The sequence below is a fragment of the Propithecus coquereli genome, unplaced genomic scaffold (genome assembly GCF_000956105.1).
Source record: "Propithecus coquereli isolate 6110/MARCELLA unplaced genomic scaffold, Pcoq_1.0 Scaffold20, whole genome shotgun sequence".
Taxonomy (NCBI): domain Eukaryota; kingdom Metazoa; phylum Chordata; class Mammalia; order Primates; family Indriidae; genus Propithecus; species Propithecus coquereli.
Genome location: NW_012144967.1, coordinates 14,090,947 through 14,104,465, shown reverse-complemented (window position 1 = coordinate 14,104,465; position 13,519 = coordinate 14,090,947).

Sequence of the window (13,519 nt, the reverse complement as noted above, 5' to 3'; positions counted from 1 at the left end):
GCAGAGGAGGGGGTGAAGGAGGATGGTGAGCAAAGCCCCCACCAGCGGCCGGGACTCATGCGAGGAGGAGGGGAGGCCAAGACCAAGCACGGGAAGGGGACAGACCAGGCTTTCCAAGGTATCAGCTCCCGCATTCTCTGGACTCTTGGCCCCGGGTTTGAGAGGGACGGACTCCCCTCGGCTTGGCGTGTCGTTCTCCATGTGCCAGACCTTCCGGCTGCAAGACAATCGGGGAGGGCCCAGAGCTGAAAGGGGCGAGCTGGGCAGGGCCTGGGAAGGGAGAGAGGGCTGGGTCGGCGCAGATGCCTGGCACAGCAGAGCCTTGCAGGGGTCTGCCTGTGTGTCCCCACACTCACCCCTAACCATGCCTGGGGGCCAGGCCTTGGCCCCCAGCACATGGAGAAGGTCCCCCTTCCTGCACTCACCTCTCACCCTGTGAGAGGCAAGTCCTTGTAAGCTTGGGAGTTCCAGGCAGAAAGAGCACGTTCTGCCACTTCCCGGGGAAGGACAGCATGTCGATGCATCCGACATAGGCATTTTTCTGGAGACGCCCTAGCTTTTGTCACTTGTCACAACAGGTTATACCATTGCCCTTAAGTGCTATCTCAGTTGTATTATACTTCCCCACCTCTGAAAGATGGAGACAAACATCCTCAAGACATCCTTCCAGTCCCTGGATCCAATTGTACCTGAAACCCATCCTACCCCTGGATCTTTCACTGCCAGAGCTAATATAGTCCCTTTTTAGCTGAAGCTCAGTTCATAGGCTTAAGCTCATCTGTAAGTAAGCGTGCCAACTAACACCTCCGCCTCCTGTCTCCCCACTCCTGTTCCCTCACCTTTTCTGACCTTGAGGAACACCCTACTCTATCCCAACGCCAGCCTGCTGTAGCCGACATGCCCAGCAGCATGTGCATGTACACACGTGCAGATACACACACACAACAAGGACAGAGCCTGGAAAACCCTGTGCACACACACAGACACACGGCGCACAGAGAGAGGCAGGGTCCTATTTCTACTCACAGATTTCTGGTTAAGAGGTTGCTCTCAGGGAGAGATAGAAACGCACGTTTCTGTGGGGACAAGCTGTGCCCAATCTGCCTTCCCTTTGGCTTGTCTTCTCACTTCCGCAGGAATTCCAGGGCAGAGTCCAGAGTAGGAGTAGGTTGGGCCTGCAATGGAGCTCTGGCCAACGCTTCCCTACAGCCCAGAGCCACAGCTGGGGCGGGGATCCAAACCCTATTTCGGGGATACAGAAGGGTCCTACCCCTGGCCTGTCCCCTGCAGTTCCTCCCCCTCACTGCTGCTCCCCTCCCTGAGAAGCCTCTTCTGCACCCTGCCTGCTCTGTGCAGCCCTCCTCTGGGGCTGCCCCACCCACCTCTTCCAGGAAGCCTCTTGAGTAACTCCTGCCGTCCCTCCCTTCCCTCCTGTGGTAACAGGCGTAACAGCCTGAGAAAAGGGCGTGAATGTTTTATGAGCTGTCTTTTTAAAATGTCCCCCGCTCTTTTTGGGAACTGAAACCGGCATCCCTGTCTCAAACCAGTGGTTGGGAGGGGCAGGGGAGTGTCCTTTGTACCACAGATGTCCTCCCAACAGCCATCTGGGCACACAGATGTCCTCCCAATAGCCGTCTGGGTGGGGTGGAGATTGTCTTCTGCTGAGATGGGACAGATCAGAGTCATCGACTGTAGTTAAAGGGACACAGCCTGGAGCTGAAACCCTCCCTCTAAAAGCTCTGTCTTTCTGCTTATAGTCAGGGAAATCGAGACTTTAAGATGGGAGTCTGCAATTTTCCTCAATTTGCGGCGAATTAATAAACCCCCCTTTCCTTCTCTTCAAACCACTTGTCCGCTTTCTTCTGACGCGGCCCTGAGGACAAGTGCCGCGCTTTTCGGTAACACCGTGGCCTCCTTCCCCAGCCATCCATCCTCGCTGCTCAGGCTTTTGTGTTTTATCTTTCATTTTGCATCTTACTGAGTCTGCCTTTCTCACTGGATCAGTCCTTATTACACCAGCAACCTATTTTCCTAAGCTTGAACATGAGGAGAGCTGTGTAGCTGTCACAAACAGCGGAAGTGTTCCAGGCCTAAGCATTGATACAGTCACAAAAACAAAATGAAATCACACCATTTCCCCCTTCATTTCATCTTTTCTTTCTTTCTTTTTTTTTCCTTTGAACAGAGTCTCGCTCTGTTGCCCAGGTTGGTGCTCACTGAAACCTTGAACTCCTGGGCTCAAGGGATCCTCCTGCCTCAGCCTCCTGAGTAGCTGGGACTACAGGTGTGTGCATCAACATGTCCAGCTAATTTTTCTATTTTTGTAGAGTGGGGTCTCGCTATGTTGCTCAGGCTGGTCTTGAACTCTTGGTCTCAAGCGATCCTCCCGCCTTGGCCTTCCAAAGTGTTGGGATTACAGGCGTGGGCCATCCTGCCTGGCCTCATTTCATCTGTTTTGAAACTAACATCTAAGCAACAGTATGCAAAGTGAAGGGACAAACTCTTTAGTTGTCAACCTTCAGACTAACCATTTAACCAATCTCACAGGATTAACGACATCTGCTTAATAATTAATGGTGCATACTCAGGACAAAATCCTTTTCCATGCACCGATACCTCCCGGCAGCACAGGGTGTGCGGTTATCTGCACGTGCTGGCTGTTTGGAAGTTTGGAGAGGACCATGCACGGAGAGCGGGGCCGCCCCCTCTCTTTGAAAACATTTTTGTTGTCATCTGTCCTTCGAATTACCAAAGCATTACAAGTGCACTGTTAAACATTTAAACATTGTAGAAATACACAGAACGCAGGAAGTTAAAATCCTAACCCGAGCCTGCTGGGGATGGCCACTACTGAGTTTGTGGCATTTTTCTCCACTTTTTTCCCTAAATCTATATTATTTTATGTCATTCATTTTCCAACAGGGGATCATACTATACCAGCATTCTCACAGTTTGATTTTTCCAGCAGGGATGTGCACCCTGCTGCGGACCCGTTGCCACCTTGGTAAACTAAATGTTTGTCCTGAGCAGGTCACCTGTCGCCACGGGCAGCCTCCACGGCGATGGGCTCGGAGCTGCCCACATCAAGCCCCATTGAACGGCAAGCAGACTGTACCTACTTCTGTGCCCCTACCGTGTTCTAACCCCTTCCATCCTCCTCCTCACTCCTCCCTTCCCTCCTCTCCGGCTGGCCTTTCCTCCCTGCCTCGGTGTCTCTTGGTGCCCAGAGGGAAGCCAGGAGGCTCCTTTCCTGGAGTTGGTATCGAGGTAATATCAGCTTGTTTGAACAAGTTAGGGTGGATTTCTTCCTTCTCAATGTCATGAAATAATTTCTCCAGTATAGGTACTAGATCTTCTTTGTAGGTCTGTTAAAATTCAGCTGTGAAACCACCTGGTCTGGGACTTCTTTTCTTGGAAGATTTTTTATTGCTGCTTCAGTTTTGTTACTTGATATTGGTCTGTTCAGGAGTTCTATTACTTCCTGATTTAGCCTCAGGAGGTTTTGTGTTTCTAAGTATTTGTTCCTTTCCTCAACGTTTGCAAGTTTATGTGCATAGAGATTTTTGTAGTATTCAGAGATGATACTTTGTATTTCCATGGTATCAGTTGTAATATCTACTTTTTCATTTCTGAGTGAGCTTATTAGGGTCCTTTCTTTTCTGTCTCTGGTTAATCTAGTGAGAGGCCTGTGAGTTTTGCTTATCTTTTCAAAGAACCAACTTTTTGTTTTATGAGCCTTGTGTATAATTCCTTTGGAAGCAATTTCTTTTAGTTCTCCTCTGACCTTGCTTATTTCTTTTCTTTTGTTGGGTTTGGGATTGGTCTGCTCTTTCTCTTCAATTCTTTGAGACAATTCATTAGATTGTTGATTTGTGATCTTTCTGTGTTGGACATAGGCATTTAAGACTATAAATTTTCTTCTTTGGACTGCTTTTGCAGAACCCCACAGATTTTGATAATTTGTGTCTCCTTTGTCATTTAGTTTGAAGAATGTTTTGATTTCCATTTCAATTTCCTCCTTGACCTAATAATGGTTCCACAGTAGGTTGTTTACTTTCCATGACTTTGTGCAGAGTGAGTGTTTCTGTGGGAATTGATTTCTAATTTTATTCCACTGTGGTCTGAGAAGATACATGGTATAATTTCTATTTTTTAAAATTTGGTGAGACCTGTTTTGTGGCCTAGGATATGATCAATCTTAGAGAATGTTCCCTGAGCTGATGAGAAGAGCATATATTCGGTAGTTTTGGGATGTTCTGTAAATGTCCCTTCGGCCCGTTTGTTCTAGAGTCCTGTTTAAGCCATTGTTTCTTTGTTTATTTTCTGTTTCCAGGGTCTGTCCCATTCTGTCAGTGGGGTGTTGAAGTCCCCAGCTATTGCAATGCTGCTGTTCATCATTTTGTTTCGATCTAGTAGGATTTGCTTTTTGCACCTGTGTTAGGTGTACATATACTTAGGATTATTATGTCTTCTTATTGAATTGTTCCCTTCACCATTATATAATGACCATCTTTGTCTTTCTTTACTTTTGTTGATTAGAATTCTATGTTATCAGATATGAGAATGGCTACACCAGCTTTCTTTCAGTTTCCATTTGCATGGAATATTGTTTTCCATCCCTTCACCTTGAGTCTGAATGAGTCCTGTGGGTTAGATGCATTTCCTGGACATAAAATATACTTGCCTTGTATTTTTTTTATCCATTCATCCAGCATATGTCTCTTCAGTGGGGAGTTCAAGCCATTCACATTTACTGAAAGAATCGATAAATGGGGTGGATTTCTCTTCATCCCGTTGCGTAAAACTGTGTTGCTTTGTTTTACCTCTTGAGCCATTATGTATCTGGGCTCTGACATGTAGCTTTTAGATGGTTTTACACTGGTGGGTGTCTACTGTGCTGATCAGTGTATAATGCAGATCTGAGTATTTTCTACAGGGCAGGTCTGGTCTTGACAAATTCCCTCAGTGTTTGCTTGTCTGAGAAGGTCTTTATTTCTCCCTCATATAAGAAACTTAGTTTTATAGGATATGAAATTCTAGGCTGGCCATTATTCTATTTGAGAAGACTGAGAATGGGGCCCTAGTCCTTTCTGGCTTGTAAGGTCTCAGTTGAGAAGTCTGCAGTTAGTCTGATGAGTTTTCCTTTGTAAGTTACCTGGTGCTTTCACCTCACAGTTTGTAGGAGTTCCTCTTTTGTGTTAACTTTGGGCAGTCTGATGACTCTATGTCATGGTGATCGCCTCTTAGCAATGAATCTTCTAGGAGTCTGTTTTGCCTTTACTACCTAAATGTCCAGATTTCTAGAAAGACCAGGGAAAATTTCAAGTATTCCCTTAAATAGGTTTTCCGGCCCTTGTGTATTTTCTTTTTCACCCTCAGGGATGCCTATAATTCTTATGGCAGGCCTCTTTACATAACCCATATTTCTTGTAGGCTTTGTTCATTCCTCTTAATTGTCTGTTCTTTCTCTTTGACTGACTTGTTTATTTCAAAGGTGTTGTCTTCTTGCTCTGAGATGCTTTCGTCTATCTGATGTAGCCTACTCTTAAGCTTTCCCACTGTGTTCTGTATTTCCTTGAATGAATTTTTCATTTCCAGAAGTTCTGCTTGATGTTTTAAAATAATTTGATTTCTTTAGTGAATTTTTCATTCATATCCTGCATTGTTTTTGTGGTTTTTTTATGTCGGGTTTCTATTTTCTCTTGTATTTCATTGAGCTTCTTTACAATCCCCATTCAAAATTCTTTTTTTTTTTTTTTTTTTGAGACAGAGTCTTGCTCTGTTGCCAGGGCTCAAGTGTCATGGCGTCAGCCTAGCTCACACCAACTTTAAACTCCCGGGCTCAAGCAATCCCCCTGCCTCAGCCTCCTAAGTAACTGGGACTACAGGCGCATGCCACCAGGTCCTGCTAATTCTTTCTATTTTTAGTAGAGACAGCGTCTCACTCTTGCTCAGACTGCGTATTCAAAATTTTTTATCAGCCATTTCAATATTCTCATTTTGGTTGGTTTTCATTGGTATGGAGTTATTGTTTTCTTTTGGGGGTGTCCTTTCACTTGGATTTTTCATGGATCTCAATATCTTTTGCTGATTCCTTCTCATCTGGAGGAGCTTTTGCTTCTTATTTTTGGATTTCCTTTTGGTTAGATAGTGGCACGCCCAGTTTAATCTCTGAGACTGTGGGTGTTGCTTGTGGGTGGGACTCAACTACACCCTGCATGATTGAGTCAGTAAATGCTGTAAAGTGCATGCAAATTGACCTCCCTGCCAGTAGGTGGCGCTTTCCAGAAAGGAACAAGCTGCAGCGTTGTTTTTGGGTCCTGTGACCAGCTCTGGGCCCTCCAGAGAAGCACTTGATTGCCCCAGGTGGTGGGTGGGGCCCTGGAACTTCAGGTGAGTCCTTATTCTCTGCCACGGCGAGGCGGGTAGGGGAGGGGGGGACTGGGTGGGCGAGCCTGTCCTTAGGCTCCACCAAAGCTGGCAAGGGATCTGCCTCAGCAGGGGCTGAAGGCCTGCTCCCAGCTTCTAGGCAAAGCCTCCAGGGAGGGGCTGTAGTGGTCTCACCCGATCACAGATCTCCCCTCCTTGCCCCCAAGCAATGCGATTGTGACCTGGGGGTACGGGGTCTGGCCTGTCGCCTGCCCCTGGGTCCCCAAAGATCAATCCCTGATCATGCCAGGGAGACACACACTGGTCCCAAGTCGCCCCCGGGTGCCCAAACCGGTTCAATGTCCCTCCGCCTCGGGGAGTGCCAGCACTGACGGAGTCACTGCGCAGGTGGCAGCAGGCAGGGCCCATGGGCAGGGAGCTCACAGTCCGAGCACCCCTCGGTCCCATGCAGGACCCCTAGAGGAAACGTCTGAGCCCCATTCTCTGTGGAAGGCCCGGCGTGGCGGGCGCACCAACAGAGAGGAAGCAGCTCCTGCGAGCCCTGGCTCAGTCGTCTCTCAGCAGCCGGAGGCAGGGCAGGGGAAGGGGAGGAAGAGGGTCTGAGCGGAGGAAAGCCGCCCGCTCGTCGTCTCTGCCCCTCTCTGCTGAGGGCAGCCCGCCCGGAACGTCCAGCCTCTGGGGTTATGCAGATCCCCGGGGGCCACCAGCCCCCTCTGGCTCCCGCCGTCTGGCCCGGAATTGGGAAAGGTTTGTGTGGGAAGGAGCGAGACGAAAACTGAGGGGCTGAGGCCCCGGGAGGACAAGGCGCACGGTGGGTGGAGAAGCAACATGGCGCCTGCTGCCTCGGTCCCAGTCTGTGGTGACGGGAGTGACCCCAAGGCGCCAGCTGCCTGGTGCCTCATCGGCAAGAAGCTCCCAGTTCACTGGCGGCAGCAGCATTTGGGCTTGTGAGGGTAGAAGAGCCCTCGAGCGGCTCGGGAGCCCACCGACTGCCAGAGACGAGGGGGAGGGAGAAAGAAGCCGCGCCACCTACCCTTCTCGCGCGACCGCAAGGCTCACCGGGCTTGATCTCCGCCGGTATCCTGCTCCTCCGTGTTCTGGGGGTTGCAAGTCCAAGGTCAAGGTGTCTGTGGGGTTGGTTTCTTCTCAACGTCTCTCCCAAGCTTGCAGATGGCTGTCTTCTCTTCTCCTTTTACAAAGGAAATTCTTTTTCTCAGGGACAGTGTCTAGGGCAAAAAAAAAAAACAAAAGAAATTAAAAAAAAAAAACAAAGGAAATTCTTTGAGTCGTAAGTGTTTTGCAAGGTCTGCAATTGGAACCATTCCAACCACTGTGTCAACAGTCTTCTCTCAAGAATCTCCTTTCTAAGGCCGGGCGCGGTGGCTCACGCCTGTAATCTTGGCTCTCTGGGAGGCCGAGGCGGGCGGATGGTTTGAGCTCAGGAGTTCGAGACCGGCCTGAGCAAGAGCGAGACCCCCCATCTCTACCAAAAATTAGTAAGAAATTAATCAGACAACTAAAAATATATAGAAAAAATTAGCCGGGCATGGTGGCACATGCCACCATGAGTGAGACTCTGTCTCAAAAAAAAAAAAAAAAAAGAATCTCCTTTCTGAAAGGTCCTCAGCGAATGTCTCCTTATGTTTCAAGCCCTGCGTTATCTCATGAACACAACTCTGAACCTAATTTTTCTATTTTTTTATAGAGACAGGGTCTCACTCTTGCTCAGGCTGGTCTCGAACTCCTGGCCTCCAGCAATCTTCCCTCCTCGGCCTCTTAGCTCTTTATGTAGTGAGAGACTGAGATATTTCCTTTTCAGTTTGATCCAGATTAAGATGTTCTGCAAACCAAGGTAAGTCTTCATCCTGCTGGGTTCAAGGACGATGTCCCTGGTTTGTACGGGGTTTAGACCGAAGGCTGTGTCGTTCTTCCAAGATGCACCATTCCCCTCCAGCCATCGGCAGGGGCCAAGGGGACTCTTAATTTGAGTCTCTGTTGCCCTGTTGGCCGAGAGCCTCACTGAGTCATAGTTGATAAGCTGATTAATTATACAGGCAAAAATAATTCCTTGACTGTTCCATCTTCTCCCCCTCTCAGAGGAGTGGTGTGCTGTGGCCACCACTGAGCCTCAGAGCAAAGCCAGATATGTTTGCAGAAGCTGTCATGAAGAGGACTTAAGGCCCATCGGAAGGAGCCAGTAAAATGAGTCCACCGCAGACCAGCAGTGTCCTTACAGAAGGTGCTGACATGTAAGGCAACACGAATGAAACACACTCATTAGGAAGAACAAAAATGGACACTTCTGAGTGTCGCATCGAACACTCAGACGTTGAAACGTTCCAGGTCCATTTCATCCCCCTCCACCCAGGTGGAATTCCACTGACAACATCAGGCCACAGAATCAAAGGCCCCATGGCCACGTCTCTTCTTCTACTCTGACGAGTGCCAACTGTTCTTCCTGTATGGACCTGCCAGTTATATACTGTGACTCATTTTGAAACACTCCTTTCCCTTTTACTAAGCCTAAATCATGAAGCAACTGTCATTATTTCAGACGAGATCGGGCGCATTCAGGGTGGTATGGCCGTAGACGCAGGTTTCATTAGTTCAGAGGTTGTGTCCAATCCCCGCGGTTCCGGGACGGTGGGGTTTGTAGGAGAACCTGACCCGCCACGGAAGCTGAGTATTGGCCAGCTCTCGGGTCAGAAGCCTCGACTGCCGCAGGTCCTGTTGGTTCCCAGCAGTCCTCCTTTCTCTGGCCGGTGCCGTTTCCCGCAGGGATGAGAGCCGGGAAGATGGCGTTCAAGGGTTTGGGCTGAAATGTTTCTTGGCCACCTCTCCTTCAGGAAATGGAGGCAGATGAGGGCTCCCGGCTTGAGGGGAAGACCCTGAGATGGGCCCTGCAGTTCCAGGAGATGGTAACAACTGTGGTGCCAGCTGGCACACCTCAGAGCTTGGCAGGTGCCAGGCTCTGTGGTGAGAGCTTTACCTGCACTCCCCCAATTAGCCCTCACGGTAACCCCGGGAGGCAGGCACTGGCCACTGTTTCTCCAGCCTGTCCTCCGAGGACCTGTGTGATGGAGGAGCCAGCACCATAAAGGGAGCAACTCTTGCGAAGTCGAACAGCCCACGGTACAACCAGGGGCCACCGTGCTACGTGCTGGTATTTGCGAGATCTGCACTGGCACTTGTCACCTAACCCATGTCACCAACTCACCTGCTGCTTGGCAGGCAGGATGGATTCCGGGCCCACACTTGGACTCTGTTGCTGTGAATTGTGCCCTCTGGTCAGACTCCATGTAATCAGAGACACGTGCCTCTGAAGGACTTCCCGAGTCAGCCCCAGAGCGAATCTGCAAGGGCTATTTACTGACCAAGAATCCAGCTGCTCCCGGAACATGCATTTGCCCTGATAGAAAAAAGGAGGCCCAGTAAATTTCTGTCAGTGAGCGTCTACACAGCAGGATGCCTGATGGATCTGAGGCAGAGTCCTTAGCTGGAGATGGGCTTTCTTGTCCACGTGATTTGTTGGGGGAACGTTCTTGGCAGAAGGGCAGTCAGGGAGGCAGGACAGGGTGACGGTGAGAAGCAAGAGTGTGGGCCCACATGGAGCTTGGCTTTGATCCCGCAGGAACACTCTGGAGCACAAACTCTCCCATAGGTTAGTCCTCCCTCGAGGGCAGGCGAGGCAAGGCCAGCCTTTTGTGCCCAGTGCCAGTCATGGGCCAAGGACGGCGTTGCCGGCCAGGGGAGGCGGCTTCCATTGGCGCAGGGCGGTGCTCCAGGGAAGGCGCTGCTGTGGGCTGTTACGCACCGACTCAAGGCACCTGGGGATCGGCGTCCACGGGCACCTGCTGCATCCACTACAGGTAAGAACCTATTGCTCCTGTCGGCACCTCTTGCCCTAGGCTTCTGCAAGCAGGGCGAGGCTCCCGTGGGTTACCGCCGGCACAGGCCCATGACGAGGCAGAGTCTCTGCCCCTCAGGCACGCGGCCTGCCTCGGGGGTCTGAGGGAGGAACCTGGCTTTGCCCACAGCCTTGTTCCAATGAGAATCTTTATCAGCGGTTGGGTGGAAGCAGAGAGGTTTAGTGTGAAACCAGGGTATTTAATTTGGTCATAACTGTCAGCTGGGTGAATCCACGGGGACATGTCCCACCTGGGCCTGGGTGCACTACTCCAGTCATTAAAAAGCCAGTGGCCAGCGCAGTTGACTAGACCATTGCTCAGCCTAGAAATCTGCATAATCATGTCCTGTCGTAACTCTTCCATCCAGGTGTGTGCCCCGGTTCCACGTGAGAGCCCTTCGTCCTCACGTGTGCTGTGTTCCCTGAGGCTGGGGGGCTGCTACCCCTCGGCGCCCTTGGAAATAATAGGAAAGAGCCATCTCCAGACCCCATCGGTTCTGAAATCGGAGGACAGTGCCTCATAGGAAGTGAGTGTCCAAGGGCACCTCCTGTCCAGAGGTAGCTCCAGCCTTAAAACCAGGAGCCTCTTGAAGACCGACACTCCTGTCTGGCTGAATTCCACCGCCCTCATATCTGCCATTGTCACCTAACAACCCAGCTCAAATTTGCCTGGGTTGAGAGGGATACGAGCCACTCTGGCACTTCCTGAAGCAGGAGTTGGTTGGGGTCTCTCTATTGGCCTTTCTGTTTCAAGAAAGATCCAAATGAGTAACCAGCAAAGGCAGTTCACCATGGGACAGCCTCAGGGAGATAAGGCCCGTAAAGCCAGAGACCAGCCCCGTTCCCCCAAACCCCCACCTGGACAACTATGAACAAGCCATTCTCAGTTTTCCCTTCTGGCAGTAACCTCTATAAATAAAATAGATGATAGATACATAGATGATAGATAAATAGATTTAAAAATATCAATATAGGTCAGGTGCAGTGGCTCACGCCTGTAAATCCCAGCACTCTGGGAGGCCACAGCAGGAGGATCACTTGAAGCCAGGAGTTTGAGAGCAGTCTGGGCAACATAGCAAGACCCTGTCTCTACAAAAAATAGAAAACTTAGCTGGGCGTGGTGGTGCATGCCTGTAGTCCCAGTGACTTGAGTGGCTAAGGCAGGAGGATGGCTTGAGCCCAGGAGTTGGAAGTTGCAGTGAGCTATGATGATGCCATTGCACTCTAGCCTGGGCGACAGAGTGAGACCCTGTCTAAAAGAAAAAAAATCAGTATCAATACTATTTTTCTTTTCTTTCTTTTTTTTTTAGCAACAGGGTCTCACTCTGTCACCCAGGCTGGAGTGCAGTGGCACAATCATGGCTCATTGTAACCTTATCGTGGGCTCACATGTTCCTCCTGTCCCAGTCTCCCAAGTAGCTAGGACTACAGGTGCATGCCACCATGCCCAGCTGAATTTTTACTTTTTGTAGAGACAGGGTCTTGCTCTATTGCCCAGGCTCGTCTCCAACTCCTGGCCTCAAGCGATCCTCCCACTCTGGCCTCCCAAAGTGCTGGGATTACAGGTGTGAGCCACTGCGCCCGGCCACTATTTTTTATTGTCAATTTTAGACATTATCTACTAACTCTCCACTATATACAACAAACACTTACCTCTCTGATGTTTGACAGTTACATTACTATTTTTAGTTCTTCTACCCATGATACTGCACTTGGCATCAATTGTTGGTCTGGCTCGGGTTGGCGGGACAGAGAAGAGAGCTGGAGGAGCACAGTTTTGGTGGCATCCTAGAGCTGCCACGCCAGCCCTGATGGACCAGGTACAGATCTCCTACTGCCTCCAGACTTCCTCTTCCTGAGGAGGAAATAACTTCGCCTTCGTCACTCGGGGGCTTCTGCTATTTCCAGCTGTAGCTGATCCTGACCAATGCACACGGCTCTTAGGATTCAATGCAAATGTCCTTCCACATCCTAGCCCTGGCCCTCTCTGAGCCTCTATAAATATTAGTAAAAGGATAAAAAAAAAAAAAACAAAAAGAGGCATCTCAGTTCAGAGAGGTCAAGCACCAAGGTCAAGTTCACATGGCTGGTAAGCAGGATTTGAACTGAGGTTTATCGGACTTGTTCCCAGCTCACCAAACCTTCTGATAATTTGGCCTCCCTTGAACTCGTCCCTTCAGAAGAAGGGAAGAAATGACTTGTTGGGTAAACACAAGTGTCCAATCTACTGGATGGTGAAATTTCTCATTGAAAATTTGTAAGGTGAGTTTTTTGTGTGTAAATTCAATTTTCTTGTGAATTTAAGCAGGATGAGGCAGCCTCCACGAGTCTGACCAGCTCAGGAGTAGGCACCGACAGCATCGAGTTATGAAACTGAGACCCGGACCCTGCGGCCTGGGGTCGATTGACTAAGTCAGCACCACTTATCTGGGCCTCTGGGGGCCCAGCCGGAAGGCCTCTCTGTGGGGAGAACCCCTGTTCTCAGAGCCACCTTTCAAGTTCCCAGGGGCTGTCTCTGGGCGCAGAACAAGCTGGTACTCTCACTTTGTCTTCTGTACTAACCATTTTTCTCCTAAACTTACCTCCTCTGCTTTTGGTTTCTGTGGGGTTTTTTTGGTGGGAGGGGACAGAAATCACCCCTCCTCTGTCCCACAGTACCCCTGGTGCTCCTGGCTCAGGGACACACGTGACCCAAGCCAGGCTGATCAGGTTCTCTTTCTTTTTTTTTTTTTTTTTTTTTTGAGACAGAGTCTCACTGTGTTGCCCGGGCTAGAGTGCCGTGGCGTCAGCCTAGCTCACGGCAACCTCAAACTCCTGGGCTCAAGCGATCCTCCTGCCTCAGCCTCCCGAGTAGCTGGGACTACAGGCATGCGCCACCATGCCCGGCTAATTTTTTCTATATATTTTTAGTTGTCCAATTAATTTCTTTCTAATTTTAGTAGAGACGGGGGTCTCGCTCTTGCTCAGGCTGGTCTCGAACTCCTGAGCTCAAACAATCCGCCCGCCTCAGCCTCCCAGAGAGCTAGGATTACAGGCGTGAGCCACCACGCCCGGCCTTAGGTTCTCTTTCTTGAGTAGAGACACAGAGTACCCAAGGGCAGCTGGGATGAGTCATCGCCTGGGTGCACTTAGGGTGACGGTCAGCAAGTTCCTCAGGCGAAGTCCTCAGAGCCTCCCTGGTTGCCCTTGTCCCCAGGCTTGTGCTTCAGTTCTCCCTTCAGG